This window comes from Setaria italica, chromosome VII, assembly GCF_000263155.2.
Source record: "Setaria italica strain Yugu1 chromosome VII, Setaria_italica_v2.0, whole genome shotgun sequence".
Lineage (NCBI taxonomy): Eukaryota > Viridiplantae > Streptophyta > Magnoliopsida > Poales > Poaceae > Setaria > Setaria italica.
The window spans coordinates 14,526,089-14,548,006 of record NC_028456.1 but is presented as its reverse complement, the minus strand read 5'-3'; the positions used below and the strand labels follow the sequence as shown (position 1 = coordinate 14,548,006).

At 46.5% G+C, this 21,918-nt stretch overlaps 1 pseudogene; it reads right to left on the bottom strand.

The window, feature by feature from the left end:
• Positions 1-567: 567 nt before the first annotated feature.
• On the bottom strand, positions 568-20,662 carry LOC101761832 (annotated as a pseudogene).
• Between the last annotated feature and the right edge of the window lie 1,256 nt (positions 20,663-21,918).

Here is a 21,918-nt window from a genome sequence, read left to right as displayed (position 1 = left end):
GGAAGATGGGGCTTTACGCGGGCACGGCACGATGAGATTGTCTTCATGGCCAACGGCAAGGGCGAAACCATGGTGCTACTGGGGACGGCTAGACGGCGCTCCCATCGCCGCCGATACTACGATGCTCCCGGAACACCGCAGGCTGCCAAGGTGACGGTGATGTCGTGGGGTGGGCGGCCATGGTGCTAGAATGAAGGGTCAGTATGTGCATGCAAGGTGATTAAAATAAAGAAGATTACTAATATTATCATGCATGCGGATCAGTCTCTTTGCGGATGAGTCGGATAAGGAAGCTTCATCAGCGAGGATTCCCCGTAAGGGAGAATAGAGTCCATGTATCTTAATATTTCCATTGTTTAGTTAAGATTTTTATAGTTAGCTAGTCAAGTTTGGTTCGAACTCTGTTAGTTTCAGAGTATAAATATGTACCTGTAGAGCTTGTAAAGGATTATGTCTTGACTAGCAGAAATGCCCGTGCGTTGCTACGGGTCTTTACTTGCTCTCACGTTATTATTCGATTGTTCGTAATATGTTGTCTTCGCTTCACAATCACCGTTCCGTCATTCGCGAGCCCGGAAATATCTCCTCGCCAATCACCAATTCATGGCATTCCAAGTAGAATAAAAGTATTTGCCAATCCTTGAACACCTATCCCAATTGGCCTGCGCCTTATATTTGACCTCCTTGCATTCTCAATGGGGATAATAACTAATATCAATGATTTTGTTGAGATTACATGTAACCATCGAAGTAATCTGTTAGTCAACATTATGTTCGTATTATTCAGATTGGTAAGGCGGAATCGTACATCCACTTGAAATGTGAGGTAGACAAATCTCAGCTAGTTTATCAAAGTCGAATTATCTATGTTTTTTGACCCACTGCTACAAACAAGCTTAGCTGGATGGGACTCAATAGGAACACCCTGAAACATGCGCAAGTGTAAGTTAAGCTAATTACAACTAACAAACCAAATAATTGAAAAGATGCCGGCATGTACCTTTTCCCTCACAAAACGTGGTAAGGCAATTGATGCTAGATTGCATACGGTAGTTTCTTCAGAACTTGTGTATTCAATTATCTCAGTACACAAATTGGAAGACTTAATTGTGCCAAGATTTTGTTGGTTACTTTTTCTGTTGCAACTATCCTGCATATCATAAACTTTTTAGAGCCAGATCTTCACGTTTTTCAGTAAAAAAGGGCATATGTGATAAAAGAATGGCATATTTAGAGGAGAACAATTGCACCCTTATGATTTGAACAATTGTGTCCTTATGAATTTAATACCTTATAAAGCTTATACGTCGTTCCAGTTTCTATCTGTGCCTTCAGAGTATCAAACCAGAGGGCCTGTGCTGCAACCACTTTCTTTGCCTTGCCCTGAAATCACATAGCTGGGTTATTATATATCTTTGGTCACCTTGAAAAAATTGTATATACAGGTGCAGCATCCAGCTTACCTCTCTTTCATATTTATCGTACAGATTCTGAAACTCATCTCCCTAGCAATCGCAATCGGCCAAACCTGGAGCTTCATTGGGACAAAACAGTGACCACAGTTCATTGCGTTGTACCCTTCCCATGAACAGATCAGGAACCCACGGAGCATAGAAAAGATCCCTTACACGATTCTCCTCCTATAAATATCACATAAAAAACTTTTCACAGATGAGGCAATCTAATGTAATCGCATGCCAAGCACTTATATATAGTGCAATTCGACAGTAATCAATTGTCAAAATGTATTCAATCGCAGCTGGCAATTTTCAAGAATGTGTGCTATTGTTCAAGAGCTTTTACCTTTCCATGGTTCTTTCTTATATCAAGAAACTCAAAGATATCAAGATGTTGGGCTCCAAATAAACAGCAAATGCACCTAACGAAAGGTATTTGTAAGAAATCCTCAGCAATCATGTAAATAGGACCAGGCTGACTTACTGATGCTACCTACCTTTTCTCTTGCCTCCACCTTGATCAACATAACATGCAGTATCATTGAAAACACGTAGCATAGGAACAATTCCATTAGAAGTACCATTTGTTCCTCGAATGTAGCTCCCAGTAGCTCGAATATTGTGAATTGAGACACCAATTCCTCCAGCGCATTTGCTTATCATAGCACATTCTGAGAGAGTATCATAAATTCCCTCAATACTATCATCTTTCATGCAGATAAGGAAGCAGCTACTTAGCTGCGCAACATTAAATAGAAGGATGAGATTAAATGCATAAGTTAACAGTCCACACTCCACACTGAAAACATTTTTGATTGAAGGTGGCACTGCAGTACCTGGGGCCTTGGAGTGCCAGCACTGAAAAGGGTCGGGGAAGCATGAGTGAACCAGCGCTGAGACATCATGTGGTATGTTCTGACAGCCGATTCAATATCATCCTTATCTATGCCAACAGAAACTCTCATCAACATATCCTGCGGCCTTTCCGCGACCTTTCCACCAGGTTTCAACAGATAAGACCTCTCAAGTGTCTTAAAACCAAAATAATCATAGTCGAAATCTTGGTCATATTTTATCTCATTGTCCAAGCAAGCAGCATTCCGAAGTTATGCAGAAGTCAAAAGTTGAGTGCTTAGTTCCATGAGTCAGACTATAAGAAAAGAGGAGTTAGTCAGAAATAAAATAAACTAAGTACACAGATGCACCAGTGTAAATTACAACCACAAATAGTATTTCATCTATATTTCATTGTTTTTTTGCATAAAATTAAGCACCAAAAGAACCATATCGGATCATAATTACAGCATTCCAATGATAAGCTATCGCAGAAAGTTTAAACAGTAAAACACACAAACTATCGAAATGGCAAGAAAGATGATACATGTTTTTTGCTCTAATAAATTGTTGGACCCTTAGCCCATGCATCGCACCTTCATTATGATCTCGTAGACATCATCAACAATCATGGGAGCCATCAAGCCAGACCTCTCATCGCAATGCACATACAAAACCTTTATCCTGCATACAGAGATTAATAGAACAAATCATGACACAGATAATCAAACTCTCCTCCTAGAGTAGACAAGAAAAATGAAGTCATCGTACGTCTCTGAGAAGGACTTCATGGTGTTCTTGTGCAGGTTGGAGATGGCGATCCTCCCTGCCAGCTTCACAGAGCAAAGGAGGAAAAGGCAAAAGTAGTCAATAATTATCCAATCGAGTTGCTCTAGCAGCAGATCAAAAAAATCTCGCAGACGATTGAATTATGGAACGAGCAGATCAGTCACCGATGCGTAGTCGAGGTGCGAGGCGGTCATGGCGGTGGCGGTCTCGGCGGTGAGCTCGTCGATCTAGCTGGTGATGACACCCCTGTAGACGCCAACGCAGACCTTCTGTGCGACGAGGTGGGAAGGAGGCGGCGGTGTAGAGACCTAGCAGGAGAGGAAGGTCGACGTGTGCACGCGTGGAGAAGGACTGGATCTCGGAGAGAGCCGCGGATCTGAGGAAAGAAGAGTTCGTCTTCAGGGAGCACGTTGTGGCGGTCTCCACCACCCCCCACCGCCCCACAGATACGGACCTCCACCACCGCAGAAGGAGGCGCCGCCTCAACCGCCACGGGGCTACGGGCCTCCACCACCGCAGGATCAGGCGTGGTCGCCGCCGCACCACGGCTACGGGCCTTCGCCCCCGTAGTAGCATGCGATTCCGCCACCGTCGCCAAGCGCCCGGCCGACCTTGCCGCCGAGGCCGCGAGGGGCAGTAGCGGGGCGCCCCGCTCCGGCCGCCGCCCGCGCCCAATCCCCTCCTGCACTTCTCTGTTGTGGAGAAAGGAGAAGCCTTTTTCCCTTAACCCCCTCCCTTCCCTCTTTTTTCCATCCGAGCCCCCAATCTGTTAGCATTTGGACTGCGGGTTGATTTCTAAAAAGTTAAGGGTTTTTTTTTGCAAAATGACCACAACGTACGAAAAAAGCTGGCAGAGACCTTACTCGCTTTAATAATAGGTATAGATCAATACACAAACACACTTATCCTTTTCAGCCTAGCGCCACCCTTAGGAGGAGTAATGTAGCTTCTTGATGAGTTTCTTCTAGCAAGCGGGGCAACATCAACTTCGATCTCCAGCAAGCTCTAAGATCCGTCTCTACCGGTGACTTCTTCAACAAACATGGTTGCATCGCATCGATCTCCAGTTCGCTTGCAAGCGTCGCCATTACCAGGTGTTCTAGACTTTAATTACCGGGCACATCGCTGTGATTTTGTCTAGATTCACCTACCAGTTATCGATTCTCATCATGTCTTGTAAGATCCTCTTGCTAGATGTGGTAGAATCAAAGTTATCTTGCCTTGATTAAGATCTATCGACGAGCGTATTTTCTAGATCTGTTACATTGCTTTAATTGCCATATTATTAAGAGATCAATAGAGCATGCTTCAATAGCAATAATTTCTTATTCTTGGCCTGGCTGCTGCCTACTGGTCTGTTTTATTAACGGTCAAAGTTAATGTCCTCTCAATCGTACTGTCTTGGTTAAGTTCGATGTACATCTCATGATGATTAATTAGATCTGTTAGTTTAATCGGCTTATAAGCTGTCCTCATTGTTACGTGATAGGCTTTTAGATTAATGGATTAAAGTTAGTGCGCTCTCAGCCATATTGCAATAAGTTCAATATAGGTCTCATGACACTAACTAGATCTAATTGATTTAATTAGCCTGCGCATGATAAACGGGGAATCTTAATGGCTATTGTTTTATCTCGCATCGGCCATCGGCTCATTGCACTTCAATACCATCATCCAACCGACAGGCCATCATACATCTTATTTTCCCAAGTGTTGTATGGGTTCAACATCGTGGTTCTATTAACTGGCCGATACAACGTCGTCACACACCTTGTCAGTTGAATGGTCAAACTGGTTGGCACGCCCTAAACCTCAAGAAGTTTAGGACCTGCACTGGAGTTAAGCAGATCTCCCAAGCTTTCGTGTGCAACACACGAGGGATCACCGGCTGATTTTTCGCATCAACACATTCTTGGCACGCCTAGTGGGACCAATCGTTAAAAATTAAGCCGATTCAAATAGTCGACTCGTCAAAGGAAGTCCTAATGGATGCTGCAACTGATGACATTGAAGGAAAGTTCGGATAAGGTTTTACGTCGACTGACCTTTTGGAAGAGATTGAATAGGACCAGGTGATAGGTGATAGGCCAAGGCCGACGTTTATAAGTTCCAAATTACATCCTGAATTCAAGCAAAAGTTGATAGCATTGTCTAAGGAATATCGAGATTGTTTTGCTTGGGAATACTGTGAAATGCTAGGGTTAAGCCGGTCGATCGTAGAACATCGGCTACCTATTATTAAGCCGGGCTATCGGCCGTTCAAACAACCTCGGCCGTTCAAACAACCAGCTATAAGGTTTAAAGCGGAGCTATTGGAGGATATTAAGGCTGAAATTACCCGGCTATATGAAGCTAAATTTATCAGACCCTGCATGTATGCGGAGTGGGTTTCGAATATTGTTCCTATCATCAAAAAGAATGGAAAGTTGAGAGCCTATGTAGATTTTTGCAATTTGAATAAAGCCACACCAAAGGATGAGTATCCTATGCTAGTTGCGGATACAATGGTTGATGTAGCGTTAGGTCATAAGATTTTGAGTTTTTGGATGGAAATGCAGGATACAATCAGATATTGATGGCAGAAGAAGACATTCAAAAGACTGCATTCCTATGTCCTGGAGCTCTTGGACTTTATGAGGGGGTAGTTATGACCTTTGGTTTAAAGAATGCTGGTGCGACCTACCAACGAGCTATGAATTATATTTTTCATAGTCTTATCAGTAGAATTGTGGAGATATATATTGATGATGTGGTGGTCAAATCTAAATCCCCTGAGGAACATTTAGCCGATTTACGCGAAACATTGGAATGCACAAGGAAGCATGGTTTAAACATGAATCCAAACAAGTGTGCTTTTAGTGTATCGCTGGAGAATTTTTGGGTTTCATGGTGCATGAAAGAGGAATTGAAGTTGGCTAGAGGAGCATCAAAGCTATCAATACTATTGTTCCACCAACAAACAAGATAGAGTTACAATCTCTAATTGGAAAAGTCAACTTTATCAGGAGGTTCATATCTAACTTGTCAACATGTATTGAGCCATTCATGCCGTTGTTGAAGTTAAAACCGGGTAGAGTTTGTTTGGGGAGAGAAGCAACAGGTTGTGCTAGACAAAATCAAAAAATATTTAAAATCAACGCCAGTTTTGATTCCGGCGCAACCGGACCGGCCGTTCAAGTTATACTTATCGGCTGATGATCAAACAATCTGATCGGTGTTGGTTCAAGAAGTTGATGGGAAGGAACGAGTCATCTTTTATTTAAGCAGAAGACTTTTAGATGCTGAAACCAGGAATCCACCTGTCGAGAAATTATATCTATGCCTGTATTTTTTTCATGCACGAAGTTACGTCATTATCTACTGACCTCCGAGTGTATGGTGGTATGCAAAGCAGACATGGTTAAGTATATGTTGTCGGCTTCTATCATGAAAGGAAGGATATGCAAATGGATTTTGGCTCTAACGGAGTTTGACTTACGGTACGAATTGGCTAAGGCTGTTAAGGCTCAGGCTGTGGCTGATTTTATCGTACATCATCGGGATGAATCAGTAGAACATGATTGAGCTAGTGCCTTGGGTTTTATTCTTTGATGGATCATCATGTGACAAAGGATATGGTGTCGGCTTATATATTGTGTCGCCTCGGGGGGCAACATTTGAGTTTCCTTTTTTGTTTAAGAAGGGCATGACCAACAATCAGATTGAGTACGAGGCGATATTGAAGGGACTCCATATATTGAAAGGATCAAGAGCCGACATCGTTGAGATTTTTGGCAATTCATTGTTGGTTATCAATCAATTGCTAGGGATTTATGAATGCAAAGTTGATTTGTTGCAAGAATACTTCAATGATTGTAAACAATTATTGGAGTTTGGGATTGTATCATTGCACCACATCCCTCGAGAGAAAAATGGAGACACCAATCGGCTAGCTCAGATGGCGTCAGGATACCGACCAACAGAACAAATTATGGATGTTACAGATGATCGAGTTGGTGATTGGAGGAAAGAGATAATTGATTACTTGAAAAATCATTCCCAAAAGGTTACCAAGAAGTTACCTTACAAGGCTAACAAATATGTATTGCTTGATGAGTCCTTGTATTATTGGACGATTGATGGAGTACTTTTGAAATTCTTAAGTTGAGAAGAAGCTAAGTCTACAACGGATGAAGTACACGGGGGAATTTGTGGTTCCCGTCAATCGGCTCATAAAATGCGATGGGTGATATTGAGAACTAGATATTATTGGCCGACGATGTTGGAGGATTGCTTCAAATATGATAAGGGTTTCCAAGAGTGTCAACAATTTGGAAATGTTCAGAGGGCACCAGCGTCGACTATGAACCCAATTATCAAACCTTGACCGTTTAAGGGATGGGGAATTGATCTCATCGGCCAAATTTATCCATCATCAAGCTAAGGTCACAAGTTTATAATTGTGGCTATGGATTATTTTACGAAATGGGTGGAAGCAATTCCTTTGAAGAATGCTAGTTCGAGCAATGTCATAGATTTTATTAAGGAACATATTATTCATCAATTCAGCATTTCTCAAACTATTAAAACTGATCAAGGATCAATGTTTATGTCCGGAGAGGTTGGGGAGTTTGCTGATGGATTGGGAGATAAAGCTATTAAATTCTTCGTCTTATTATGCTCAAGTTAATGGTCAGGCAGAAGCTTCCAATAAAAGTATGATCAAGTAATAAAGTGCAAGATTGACGATACTCCTAGAATGTGGCACACAACTTTGAATGACACATTATGGGCATATCGTATGGCTTATCATGGAGCCATTAAAGTTTTGCCTTATCAGTTGGTCTACGGGCATGAAGCAGTATCACCTTGGAAAATCAAGACTGGATCAAGAAAGATTGGTAATCAAGACCAGCTATCGGCCGATGAATATTATGGTTTAATGAAAGATGCATTGGAAGACTTGGTTCATCGTTGGCTGATTGCATTGGAACGGATCGAAGTAGATAAGGTTCGAGTTGTCAAATATTACAAGAAGAAGGTGGTGCCTAAAAGTTTTCAAGAAGGGGAGCTAATTTGGAAAATGGTGTTACCGGTAGGAACTAAAGATAATAAATTTGGAAAAGGGTTGCTTAATTGGGAAGGACTCTATCGAGTGAATCGTTGTGTTTCTGAAAATGCATAAATTCTAGAGACCCTTGAAGAAGAAGTGTTTGCAAAGGCCTTAAATGGAAGATATTTGCAAAAGTACTATCCTAGCATTTGGGTAGATACGTGATTTTGTTTACCGCTAAGACATTAAAAGTAAGCCAAACACACAAGAGTTATGTGAAGGCTGATATAAGGGAAATAAATTATCTTTTACAAGACCTTCTCGATGGCCTCAATCGCACGCAGGTGGATTTGTTCTATGTTGGCTATACTATCAGCTTAAGGTCTTCCTCATCCAATCCTGACACTTGGCTTATGCTTTGGTGTTGAGGGTGTACTTGCTTAATAAAAGCCGTCAACTCTTCTTTCTTCTTCGTGATTGCGTTGGGATAAATATCAATTTGGCTGTTTCTTTTTCTGGATTGCATTGGGATAAATATTAATTTGGCTCTTGGTGGCTGTAATGTCTCGGTTGACTTGATCTAGTTCTTGCATCAACCGATCTTGTGTGATTTCCAATTCCTTTATAGTCTATTATGCAGCTATCGGTGTCAAGAATCACGGGTCAAGACTACCGGCTTAGTAAATTTGTTTTCTCTGCGCGTTAGGCTCGGATGGTTGTACGGGAGGACACGAGGATTTAGACTGGTTCTAGCAGAAATAGCCCTATGTCCAGTGTGGGTGGCTGCTCGTGTTACTCGTACCGAGTTTGCAGTAGGGGCTACAAACAGGCGAGAGAGGGAAGCTGGTTCCCAGGTCTCTATGAGTGTTTGCCGATGCTCAAAGTGTCTTGAGCGCTAGGATTCTATGAGAGTTGTTGTGTGCGTTTGTTTCCATCGTCCGGACCCCTTCCCTCGGGCCCCCTGGTCCCCCTTTTATAGTGTAAGGAGGACACAGGGGTTACAAAATGAGCCGGGGGTGGGCCCTGGCCCTTACGACTGTTGATTAGGGAGCGTAAAGAGGTCATTAATATTTCTCCCCGATAGTAACCCCCGAGCCTCTGGTGGAGCGAGGTGCTCCTCCAGAGGCTGTGATTGGCTTTGGGCAGAGTGTTTCTTTGGAGTCTTTGTCTAACCCGTAGCTGGGTTTGGTCAGGGAAAACGTTTCGCTGTTGGCCTGATCGGGGAGTTTCAGGCAAATTCCCATCGTTCCACTTATCACTCCTGCCTGATGACCGAACGTGACCACATGCATGGCCATTTCTTTGCGATTCCAGCCCCTGAGCCCCCGCGCGCTGCAGGAGACCGATCGAGAGGTCGGATCATCTTTTAATTGTTGCCCCTCAAGTGTCCGTTCGGTTGGATGGAGGGGTTGAGCTGTGCCATGTTATCCTCGTCAGACGAACCATGGTGCTCGGTGAGCTGCTAACGGGTCAGTTCGAGTGGAGCCCGGGTCCCCGTTATGGGGGGATCCGGCCTGGGCCAAGCTGGTGGCGTACTTCTGGTTCCGGACGACCAGTTCATATAGTTACCGGGTCCGTTCGACTGGATTCGGGGGCTCGTTGCCTTTCTTCGGGGAAAAACCATGAACTTAATTGCCACTCGGGACTCGAACGTGAGGTTGGGACGCCCTTGGCTTTCGTTCGCCAGGGTAGAGGCTGCTAGCGGACCCGTCCCGTCTCACCCCTTACTCGGGAAGTGTCCTGGGGTGGATGTCGAACCCTCGGGAGGGCCAGCCTTCGAACCCCTGGATCATAATGGGCCGTAAGAGCGTTTTTAGCTCTATATCCCTTTTCTACCTGAAGCGGGCCTTGTGCCGCTTGTGGGCGATGTTTGTGCACATGACCTCCAGGATGCGAAGCGGCAGATAATGCCGGGCGCGTGGGGTGAGGAGGCGCGGCGTTCCCTACGGTTAGAACGGGATCGTGCGCACGGTTTTTGAAAAAAATATGAGGGTGATGGGATGTACCTGACGTCGCAATAAATGCAATCGGTTCGTCTCTCGTCCGCTGCGCGCCCCTTATAAAGCGAAAGAGCTTTCCTTGCTGGTTTCACCCCGCACTTGCCTTTAGCTTTCTCGCTTCCTTGCCTACTCTTTGTCTCCTTTCGAGCCGAAGCAGTCGTTCTTTCGCCGCCGCCGATGAAACTTCCCTATTCTCGGCGATGGATTTGTGGTCTCCGTCAAGCTTCAACACCGCGCGCGCGACCGGCCTCGTGAAGAAGGGTCTTCTTTGGGATAGGACTGCCATGAATGAGTGGCGGTTTCCCAGGAATGAGGCCGAGCTGCACCCGGCGGACGGGTACGTGGTCTCCTTCGCGCACTTCCATGAGAGGGGGTTCGCGATTCCCCCAAGCTGCTTCTTCCGAGGGCTGCTGCACTACTACGACATCGAGCTGCAGCACCTCAACCCCAACAGCGTCCAACACATCACGGCGTTTGTCGCGATGTGCGAGGGATATTTGGGGATCGAGCCCAACTTCTCCCTCTGGGTCCCATCGATGATTCGGCGGTCGGCTACTGTAGCCGAGCACGCGAGTCGCATATGGCGGCTGACCACTGTAGCCGTGCAAGTTGGTGGTGACGACCGGTCACTGTAGCCGTGTAAGTGGCAGGAGGCGACCGACCACTATAGCCATATGTTCTGACAGGGCGGTACGGTTGATGGGCACTTCTTGCCAGGCTGCGTAGGAAACCAGGCGGTTTGCCCTCCTTCGGTAGACGGCATAGGCGATGAGTGCCCTATGACAGGTGTCGCAAAGGGATAAGGCGGTGCAGTCATAGTCCTGTGCTGTCGTGGTAGCAATGTGCAGCCCATCATTCCGACAGGTCACGTCGAAGAATGCGACACCTCTCCATGTGTTAGAACCGTATCTTGGAGCGTGCGCGTCCCATCGGTTATGTTTTGGCGAGATCATGGGGATCCACAGGACCTGTGCCTCCATTTGATGCCTGCACATGCCTTTGGGCAAGGTGGAAACTTGCTTCGAGGGGTCCGGCGCGTCCAACCCCTTGCGCCTGGGGTCGGGCGAGGCGGAGCGAGGTACCTCCGGGGTGTGTTTTGGTTAGTGGAGATTACGAGTGCCGGGGGTGGGCCCTGGCCCTTATGACCGTTGATTAGGGAGCGTAAGGAGGTCATTAATATTTCTCCCCGCAGTAGTAGAAGAAGAAGCCGCCAGGTTGTCAGCCTGCTGCTTGAGTTCTTTAACCCTTTGACGACCGGTTTCAAGTTGGAGCATAGCTTGTTGATTAGCCTGCCTGTCGGCTATGCGCTTCTGAGCTGCATGAACTTTGAGGAAGTTTGACTCAATAAAAGTTGCTGGGGTTAGCATTGCTGTTAAGTCTGGGGCCAGATGGTTTCTAATTTGCCTATACAGCTTCTGAATCGGCTTTGAGTGTTCCAACAAAACTGAAGCATCTTGTGTATAGTTGGTTCTGGACATCCGACGACAATTGGGTGTTCTTTTGGCTTGAACTAACCTCTTCATCGTCAACATACTCATCAATGCTGAAGGAAAAGAGGGCTGATGTTGATAGCTTGTCAACTTGGCAGATTGATCAGGATGAGTAGCTGTTTGTTGAAAAAGTGTTGCTGTTAAGGGCAAAAAATTCATACCTAGGTAGGGATTTGTTACTGCAAGAGGACATCGGCTTGAGATTTTTTTTCATCGGGCTGCAAACCTTGGGGAGTTGGGAGGATTCCTAGGTGACATCGAAGCCGACGGAATGGCCTCTGGATGGCTGGTAGATTCTTGGTGGTCTGTCTCTTCCCGCAAAAAAGGTTATGAATTGACATATGATAAAATAGTGAATGTTGATTATTTCAATATGGATTTTTACATGAATTGGTTCCTCTTGGACTGGATCATGTTGTCCCTTCAAGATTTCATCTTCTACGGGGGAGGCCGATGCTGGGTCCATAAGTTTCTAGAGCAAAAGAAGATTTAGCAAGAAGGACATTTAAAGGAATATGGAGAATATAAAGGACATACCCCTAATGCTGATCCAATGGGCAGACTCTTCTTCCTTTAATCTCTATCCTTGGGGCAATTTGCGTTTGCTGAAAGAAGAGGTGCCTTTGAGGAGAGTAGACACAGGTGGGGCATCGGCTCCCAGGATCGGCGTACGAGTCGGCGGACCAAAATCAATTGGACGGCCGATATTACTCACAATTGGGATTTCATCATCGGTTTCTTCCTGGGCAGCATAATGGGTTAAAAAGTGAGGAGGAAAAATTAAGTGATTGAATTTACTTGAGAAGAAGCTTGAAGAGGAACATTAGCTATGAAAGAGCAGCAATAGAAAAGTCTTGGTATCAAGTCCATGAAGCGATCAAAAAGATTTTATTGGCCAAAAGATTCAAGACGTTGGACTTACAAAGTTTGAAGCATGAACATTCATACTCCAAACTAGGGGGACCTGTGTTGACACCGGATTTTAGCTGATAAAATCCCATAAAACCTAGAATAAAGAAAGTGCATGCAGAAGGTGTACGCAGTGTAACTGATGACGACATCACCATGAGGCCGCCGGAATGCGAGAACGGCACCAAGAGAACAACGACACCATAGGCTGCTAGGGTTTGAGTCGGAGCCGATATATTGAGGAAGATGGGGCTTTGCGCGGGCACGACACGACGAGATTGTCTTCATGGCTAACGGCAAGGGCAAAATCGTGGTGCTGTTGAGGATGGCAAGACGACGCTCCCGTCGCCGCCGATACTATGATACTTCCGGAACACCGCAGGCTGCCAAGGTAGTGGTGATGTCGTGGGTTGGTTGGCCACGGTGCTAGAATGAAGGGTCAGTACATGCATGCAAGGTGATTAAAATAAAGAAGATTACTAAGATTATCATGCATGTGGATCAGTCTCTTTGCGGATGAGTCGGATAAGGAAGCTTCATCAGCGAGGATTCTACGTAAGTGAATAGAGTGCATGTATCTTAATATTTCCTTTGTTTAGTTAAGATTTCTATAGTTAGCTAGTCATGTTTGGTTCTGACTCTGTTAGTTTCACGGTATAAATATGTATCTGTAGACCTTGTAAAGGGTTATCTCTCGATCAATACACAAACACACTTATCCTTTTCGGCCTAGCGCCACCTTTAGGAGTAGGAGTAATGTAGCTTCTCGATAAGTTTCTTCTGGCAAGCGGGGCTGCATCGACTTTGATCTCCAGCAAGCTCTAAGATCCATTTCTACCGGCGACTTCTTCGATGAACATGGTTGCATTGCATTGATCTACGGTTCGCTTGCAAGCATCACCATTGTTGACGGTTGTTTGCATGATAATTTGTAAACCGCAAGCGTACGGATCAGTTGTAGCTGTTCCCTCAGAGTATTCCCCCAAGGTTTATCAATCCGTGGAACTTATAGCACAAGATCTATTTCAACTAGCATTGTTAGTTTTAACTTGGTGTTTATGAAAGATTCAGATCCAATCTACTAAGCATGTACAGATAGATAATACATAGAGCAAAGGTAACCAATCTATAACAACCTAGACTATGCATATGTTGTAATTCTGAGCATGGATAGTAATGCAACACAGATACGATCTTAGTAAAAAGCGTCTTTGAATCTACATCTCCGGTCCGGATCCTGAAACCCTCCACCTTACACAAGAAAGATCCTATCAGGATCACCTCTATCAGCGCAAGCAGGCTAAGGGCATGATCATAAGAACATGTCGTACTCATCGGTAGAACAGGCATGCAAATCTGGTCACCACGACCACAAGAACACCCTAGGCAATCTATCATCGATTCATAGATTGAAAAGCAAGCAAACCCGATAAAGCATAAAACCATCAAATGAGATACTTAGATCGCTAAGAACATGAACACATCTATTACTTCACCATGAATGATTGTACATCACAAGATCACCACCGGGATCCTACTTTGATCTTGATGACTTCTAGCTCCAGAACTCCAGCGTGATCTTCCTCGCAGGGTGATCATGCCGGCAGAGGTTTGCCTACGCTAACCCCCGATAACTCCTCGGCCCTCGGCTCTCCGGAGAGGTGTCCTTCAAGCTCCTTCTGCTTCTCTGCTGCTTCACGTCGAGTACATCATCTTTCATATGGGACTCGGTGGATTTTTCAGGATATTTATAGTCTAGAGAGCGCGTGGCAAATTGAAAGGCGAGGGGGCGAAGGAAACCCCCAGGCTAATTGGCCTAGGAGGGTCCAGCCGATCGGCTTGGGCCTTCCTTTTGGCCCCTCGCGTCCTGCTTCGTCTCCAAGCATCCTCTAGTGCTCTGGAATCTTCTTTTCACTTGCATGTGGGCCTAGCACGTCAATAGTTTTGGGATGAGATTGATCTTCAATGAATTTCCAAATGTTCGCTTGATCTTCTTTAGTTTCTCTTTTATTCTGAGCTGGCCTTTGTCATATCTTCATAAACTTAGTCCGTAAGTAACTTTGGAGGATTGCTTGCCAAAGGTGGGCACCAGGGGCGCAAGAGGGTGCAAGGCCAATCGGCCTGGGCTCCTCTAGGCCGATTAGCCTAGCCCCTTCCTGGGCTCTTTGACCTTCGTCTTCGTCTGGTTCAATGCTCGTTCAGAGCTTTATCCAAAAATATGCTTTTAAACCCAATTTCCTGCAAAAATATAACATTCTCCAAAATACATTGCATATGTGAAAATAACTAGTTTATTAGATGTAATTAATAATTTAGGTATTAAATTCATGTCATTATTGATGATAAACAGGGGTAAAAGTGTGTCAATAGTGAGTGTCAATAACTATTACCAGGTGTTCTAGGCTTTAATTACCGTGCGCATCACTGTGATTTCGTCTAGATTCACCTACCAGTTATCGATTCTCATCATGTCTTGTAAGGACCTCTTTGCTAGATGTGGTAGAATCAAAGTTATCTTGACTTGATTAAGATCTCTGTTACATTGCTTTAATTGCCATATTATGAAGTGATTAACATAGCATGCTTCAATAGCCAGTAGTTTCTTATTCTTGGTCTTGCTGCCACCTACTAGTCTGTTTTATTAATGGGTCGAAGTTAACGTCCTCTCAGCCGTATTGTCTTGGTTAAGTCCAATCATCATCTCATGATGATTAATTAGATCCGTTAGTTTAATCGTCTTGTAAGTGGTCCTCATTGTTATGTTTAGATTAATGGATTAAAGTTAGTGCCCTCTTAGCCGTATTGCCTTGTTTAAGTTCAATATACGTCTCATGACACTGACTAGATCTAATTGATTTAATTAGCCTGCCTTTAATGGTTGTTGTTTTATCTCGCATCGACCATTAGCCGTCGGCTCATTGCACTTTAATACCATCATCCAACCGACAGGCCGTCATACATTGCCCAAGTGTTGTATCGGTTCAGCATCGTGATTCTATTAATTAGACGATACAACATCGTCGCACACATTGTCAGTTGAATGGTCAAACTGACTGATACACCCGAACCTCAAGAAGCTTAGGATCTGCACTTCAGTTAAGTAGATCTCCCAAGCCTTCGTGTGTGGCGCGCGAGGGATCGCCGGCCGATTTTTTGCGTCAACACTTCGCCGCTCACAGATCAGGAGAGAACGAGCTGTTACCAAATTCTCGTCGTCACTCCGGATACGGCCTTCTGCCGCCACTTCTCTATGTCCGCAGGAGAGGGCACCGTTGTTCATGACTTCAGCCATGGCCGCGGCATCCGAGCAGGGCCAATGGCATGCGGCCTCTTGAGCAATATGAGTAGCCTCTCGCGGGTTGTGGCGGAGTGAGCAGCCCTGCTGGTTGTCTCAATCGACGGGATGGAACGTGTTTGCAGCAATAGAGCATTTGCAGTCGATTAAGAAACTATACTCCTTTATAATCTACCATCATGGGTTCGGATCTCCTTTCTCTTTATTTTTCTCAGACTCTTTTATTCTCCTCTCTCCTTGAAAGAATGGGAAACCCTCTCCGCTTTCCTCCTTTTCTCATTGTCAACGATACATGAACTGCCACATGGCAAGTCCTCATGACTTGGCACTAGACCTGAGCATTTTAAACCCGACCTGGCCTGGTCGTGGCCCACCCACGCCATCTACCAGGCCAGACGTGATCAGAGAAAATCAAACCCGAAAAAAATCAGGCCAGCCCGAGCCCACCCAAACAATTAATTTTATTTATTTTCCAACTAAAAAAGAACAGGTGGCCCGAGCTCGACCCGAGCCTAATCCAAAAACTCAACCCGACAACACCCATAGGTAGTTAGTCAGCACAAATTTTCGGTCCGAAATGAATCGGGCTTTTTTGCCAACCCAGCCCGACCCGCAAAATGCTCATGTCTACTTGGCACCATGTTAGCAAGCCTTCGGTCCTCAGGGAATCACACATGGTGTTCGACTATGAGAAACAGGTGTAAATCCCCCAACAACTCGTGTTAAGGGGCCATGCTCCCGTACACTAATCCCTAGCCCCGTGTGGTACAAGCGAACCCCTCGTGGGCCAAGGATTTTAGAGGATGTTTGGATGTCAGGAGCTAAACTTTAGCCCTGTCACATCACACGTTCGGATGCCAATTAGGAGAACTAAATATGAGCTAATTACAAAACTAATAGCAGAACCTCTAGGCTAAATCGCGACACGAATCTATTAAGCATAATTAATCCACCATTAGCAAATGGTTACTGTAGCACCACATTGTCAAATCATGAACTAATTAGGCTTAATAGATTCGTCTCGCGATTTAGCCTAGGGATTTTGCAATTAGTTTTGTAATTAAACTATGTTTAATACTCCTAATTAGTGTCCAAACATTCGATGTGATAGGGGTTAAAATTTAGCCCCTCCGTGCCAAACACCCCCTTAGCTGCTTCGCCCCGAGCCCTCCTTTTTGCACTTCAGAGAAGGGGCTTATGGGCAAGTACAGGCCACTGTTGTTGCATTCAATGCGTTTGCATCGACTGCGTGCACACTCCACTATGCTTCAATGCCCCTCCACAGCAGGCAGCGTGGCCCTATCGGCCACAGTCTGTGGCAGGGCAAGTACACCTCATCTCGCGCTAGGCTAGCCTCAGCACTTGCATTGCACCAGCGCCATTATCTACAATCTCGTGCTATGGAGCAGAGGCGAGAGAAATAAGAAAGAGTGGGAGGAAAAGTAGAAGTAAAAACAGATTGACCCACCTACATATTGGTCTCACAAGTTCGGAGAGATAAAAAGGGAAAATGGGCAAAGAGGACCTGCTATAGGACACATCCCAATATCCTAAAACTATGAAAAGAGATACATGTTGTCAGTGCGGAATCTGACCGATAAGTAAATATTAATAGTGTTGCCATGCGTTAGATTGGATATGGCCTAGCACACAATAACACAGGATTTATACTAGTTCAGGAACCGTGCTTTACGTCCAGTTCGAGGTCGGTCGGTCGACTGTATTCCTGAGCCAGGGTACTCGAAGTTTGCATTGGGGGTACAAACGAGTAAGGGATGAGAAGAGGGTGTCCGAGACCCGGTCGTGCTCTGGTCCGAGTAGAGAAGAGTGACGGGAGTTTGAACATGTGCTAAGTGTTAGAGAGAGTGTTTGAGTGCGTATGAGCGTCAGAGTGTCTCGAGAGAGCCAGAGAGTCTCCCATCCCCCGAGGGAGAGAGATCGCGCCCCCTTTATAGTTCAAGGGGGTGACCCTACAAGTCATAGAGAGGGAGAGAAAAGGTGCATGGGCGCTGCCTAGTCTTATCATTGCCTATGTCGCCGAGTACGGTATGACCATCGCCCTCACAGGCAGGTAGCACAGTGTCTACCTGACATCGCACGACAGCACTGTGCGGTGCGTGCGCAGGGCATGGCGAGGTACGGTCTTCTATACGGTAGTTGACCTAAGTGTGTTTCCTTATCCGTTTCACCTACTCCCTGGGCCCATACCGAGCGGGCGTCCCCGGTCGGTTGTCCTGGTCGATCCCGACCGTGTCGGTCGGGGGAGCGGTGTGAGTCAGTCCGGCATATCCCCGGTCGGGGGAGCTCGGTCGGAGTCGGACTGTGGTCCCGGCCCCGACAAGGCCTCTTGGTCGGAGGCGTCGGTGGGTGGCCGGATCATAGTCTCGACCTGGTGTTGCATATCTGGGCCGGCTCAGGCGTGCATTATCACTGCACCTCTCGTTGGGTAAGGTATTTGTCGAAAAGCGAGCCCATTGGGGACCCCGGGTCTATGAACCCGTCACATGTATAGCCAGATAAAGGTAAAAGAGGGATTTGCTTGAGGTGCCCTGCTACATCTGAGTTCAAATGAGATTACATTAAGAGTAAAGTCCACCGCATGTCCTTGAACTTATAATGTTGTGTTTCCATGTTTCTAAACTCAAAAAATACATAATAGTCTCCAAATTTATTGTACCATATCTATACCTAATATTAAAGCAAGTAATGGTTCTGCCATTTTTTTGCATCTGCCATAGTTATTTTGCAAAAAAGTCCCTCAACTTTTATAGAATCAACCCGCAGTCCATATTCTAAAGAGGGGGGCTTGGGCAGTCCATATTCTAAAGAGGGGGGCTTGGGTGGAAAAAGGAGAAGGGAGGGGGTTAAAGGGGAAAAAGCTTCTCCTTTCTTTCGTCTCTCTCCCACCCGTCCGCCGCTTGCGCTCCCTCATCCGCGCCCCCGGACCCTACCCCAAGCCTCAACAGAGAGGCTGGCCGATCCCCCCTACTCCCCGCGCCGCACCTTCCTCCTACTCAGGGTGCGTCGCCTCTGCTGCCACCGCCGCCCCCATGCCCCTGCCCCCGTTGCCGCTGTGGAGAGGGGGAGAAGGGAGAGTGTGAAGGGAGGTCCTCTCCCCTCCTCACCTCAGCGAAGGAGGCGCTGGAGGTGGGGCGCCGGTGGAAGGCGAGGCAGGGGCAGCGTCGAGCAGCAACCGGCGGCGATTGGAGGGAGGGAGTCCCCTGACGGTGTGGCCAGTGCCTGAAGCCGACGGGGGTGAGCTCCCCAGGCCGGCGGGGGTGATGTCCTGAGCGGTGCGGCTGGGACCTGCGGCCAGTGGGGGCGAGGTCCCCGGACGGTGTACCCGCCACTGGAGGCGGCATGCCCTCTTGGCGGCCATAGCACCTGGAGCACGGGGCGGGCGGGGCCAGCGGCAACGCAGCCGCGCAGCGCCTCAACCACAGACGCACTCTCGCCGCCGACGGCGGTAGCAGCCTCTGCAGCTCTCCCTTCTGTCCGTGCATATGGCCGTTGCACCCTCTGACGAGCTTGTCTCTACTGCACACAAGTTATTTGTAGAAATGCCTAATAACAAGAACGGAAGAAGGAGCCTGTAATATTGTACATGATTATGCCCCCGGGCAGGTATTAATCTATCCACAATATATATTCATTTGAATTCAATATCCACCAATTTCCTACCAGCAGGTGGACATAACCAAAACAGCAATTACTAGCATTACTCACTGAGAAATGACTAGAAGTCTAGAACTATTCTTCTGTGCTGTATAAATTACCATTTATATTAATTATTTCTCAAGATATTGTGCTTCTTTTGTGGTACTCAGTTTGTTGAAATGATTATTGCTCAAATTCGTGTCAAATGGTAACATTCAACTGGGTTCCATGGCGACTCAGCTGAAGGAAACATGTCTCTCTAATTAGGAAAAGCATATGGCTGCCTGTACAAGTCGGAGATAAATACTTGCTGTTAATAAACATAATTAATTATACTTATCCTTAGTCTCGCCGGATACAAAGCAACCATATAATAATGTTGTCTTAATCTCATGTAGAATATGGGCCTAAAATTTCTAAACTAGCTCTCATTCACATGATGTCACTCATAAGCTTTATTTCACCTTTGATAAGATCTGAGTGCTCATACACAAAATAAGGTGGAACAGTAAAGTAATGTCTTTGCTGCATTCTTGATGTCATTTTACATAACCCTTTTATTTAAAAAAATCATAAACCTGAAATCAAAACTCATATAATAAGATTCCACCTCCGTGGACAAGTGCATCAGTTAAGTTTGAAAAGACAAGTTATGACAGTACTTTTTGTTGTGACTTCAACATCTCCACGAGCACTGTTGTAGAAAAAAATTGACATACAGACATAGTAGATCAAGAATCAATGTACGTAAAAAGTTCATACGTTTAGACAGGGTCTAGATATTATTTATAGATAATATTTCAAGATCTTCAGCTGTAGATCCGTAGCAACGTACGGGCATGTTTGCTAGGGAGTTCTAAATCTTCATAACTTGAGTTAAGATGCCTGCGTGGTATGCTGATAGTGATATGACATAGACTTGACATCTAGGGCTCATAGGCCCTATCTCTCATCTCGCTCCCTCATGCACTTTCTCTTCCCTCTCCCTCTCTCAACCACTTCCCCATCAAATTGTGCGTCGCGGCATTAGAACGTGGGTGGTGGCAACGACGGTCGTATCCTTATTCCACGCCAATGTTGACCAACCCGCTCACCGCCTTCTGTTTCTTCCTCATCCCCTGGTGGTGCGAGCAGACACCATCGAAGAAACATCCGCACCACTCCGCCGCGTGTGCCTTGATCTCCACCTCCGCTGCCATGGTGTCAAAAAGTGACAACAGCTGGTGCTGGCGTGGGCTTCATCATTTCACCTAGAGCCCACAACATTGGGGTGGCGAGCAACAGAGTGGTGAAGTCCAGGCTCTGGCGCGCGCTCTTATATGGAGAAGCTATCCCCTTGTCCCTCTTCTTGCAAGACAAAGCCCGACGACCCAGGAATGCCGTCATGCGTAGAGGCAAAGCTGGGTTCATGCTGTACCATTGATGTCGCAACTGAGACCCACCAACTTCACTGCCTCCAGTCCCTCCCTTTCTCATCCGACCTTGCATTGATCTATGCCTCAACCCCCTACACCCTCGTGCCTCGACTCGTTCGCTCCTAGCACTCGTCATGCTCCGCATTGTGTAGGTAGGGTGTTTGCTCGTGCCATGTCGTGGCCTCGTTGCTACGGTGGGTCAAACAGAAAAATCATTGGTGTCACTCAGTAAAATCATGTTGTCATTTCGGTAATTCACACTAACAATCATTCATTTTTTATAGTGCTTTGCAAATTCTTTTGGTATCCCATGACACAACCAAATACCTCTAGCGCCGCCCTGCTTTTCGCTAGCCAACCTCCCATGCGAGCTTACCTATAGTGGCCCTGGGTAAGTTCACCCTAGCCTTTGGAGGGCTGTACATGTCCCTTTTGTGCATGAGGCTACCTGGGCTAGCTGCTATGTGTTCCTACTTATCGTGCTATTGTCTTGAGCCCAGCCACTAACGAAACCTACTGAAAGTTCTACGCAGTTGGCGTGGCACCTCACCCCTGCCGCGTCACTACGTGTGGCACGGCAGGAGTGATCTGTCGCGCCGCTACGCCTGGCACGGCTGCCCCCCCACAAGCCGAAAACCTACTGAAAGTGCTATGCAGTTGGCGCGGCAGCTCACCCCTGCCGCATCACTGCCTCTGGCGCAGCAGGAGTGATCTGCCATGCCGCTACTCCTGGCGTGGCAGCCCCCACCCACACGCTGGAAACCTACTGAAAGTGCTATGCAATTGGCGCGGCAGAGCACCCCTGCCGCGCCACACGACGTGGCGTGGCAGTCCCTCCCACCCGTTGAAACCTACTGGAAGTTATGTGCAGTTGGCGCGACAGCTAACTACTGCCACGCCAGGCGGAGTGGCGCGGCAGCCCCCGCCCACACGCCCAAAACCTACTGAAAGTTCTATACAGTTGGTGCGGCAGCTAACTACTGACGCGCCAGGCGGAGTGGCGCGGCAGCCCCCCCCCCCCACCACTCTCCCAATTAACT